At 43.7% G+C, this 1,065-nt stretch overlaps 1 pseudogene; it reads right to left on the reverse strand.

Annotated features, from left to right (window-relative positions):
* Positions 1–6: 6 nt before the first annotated feature.
* LOC104774053 lies at positions 7–1,060 on the reverse strand (annotated as a pseudogene).
* Between the last annotated feature and the right edge of the window lie 5 nt (positions 1,061–1,065).

The raw sequence follows: 1,065 nt of genomic DNA on the forward strand, positions 1-1,065 counted from the left end.
AATAACTCTTTTACTTTGCTCAACCCAAATTCTTTACTAGACTTGTAAACTTTGAAAACATAAGCAAACGTGTTTCCCTTTATTCTTCACTCGTCTTTTATCTATTTATTTTTTCATTCACTTTTTTTTCCGTTGTGGAACTCCTCCGATGGTTGTGTATTAAGCATCCCATGCTTGCGATGCTGTAAAATTTCCGTTAGGTGACAATGCTACTCCCCCTCGGGTGATGGCTGCAGCATCATTACCGTGATCCTTGTCGTCTTCGGCATTCCAGGACCAGGACAAGCCAAGGTATGAGAATCCAAAGACTGCTTTCCTCTCTGGAAGTCCGGCCTTAATCCACTGTTTCAAACCAGAGTCTCCGCATGGATCTGTCAACCAAATTTTATTTGAGTTTAAGCAAAAAATACTCATATTTGGGTCGTAGGGAAATAATTCAGTTATGTTTATAATATAAACATTATACCTTCATCCCATGGATTATAAAGACAAGCGGGCAGACCAGGGGTAATACTGGACGGAGCGCAAAAATCATAGGCTATGATATTAACCCAATCCAAGCTATCTTTCATCACTTCAACAGGGTAGGTAAACTTCTTGTAGACCGGGGAGTAGTAAACGGCAGCCGTCAACAGCAAAATCGGTCGGTTGGTGAGCGAGTACTCGGCGTCAACCGCATCTCGCATTTCTCTAACTAGGTCCCCAAAGTCGTTCATCTCAGCATCACTGTTTGGGTACTCGGAGTACCGTACTCCCATAATAAATCGAGACCATGGAATCCGTAAGATCTAGCGATCCATATCCAAGAATCAATGAACATTGTGCGAAGCAGCTGTTTACTTGCCATGGACGCAAACGCAGAATTGTTTCCATTTCTTCCGCCGATCGACAAGAGGGTCTGCACCTGGTCGTTTTTTATCTTGACAGTGTCAGTGAAAGTGGAAAACATGTACTCGTGCTTTGGGGGGATATAAACTCTGTAGCTGTCAGTCGCGATATCTGCGAAGGCGCAGAAAATGTGAGTGAAGAGAGCTGAGGGAATGGTTTCGGCCGAAGTTATGGCCT

Source organism: Camelina sativa, unplaced genomic scaffold (genome assembly GCF_000633955.1).
Source record: "Camelina sativa cultivar DH55 unplaced genomic scaffold, Cs unpScaffold01216, whole genome shotgun sequence".
Taxonomy (NCBI): Eukaryota; Viridiplantae; Streptophyta; class Magnoliopsida; order Brassicales; family Brassicaceae; genus Camelina; species Camelina sativa.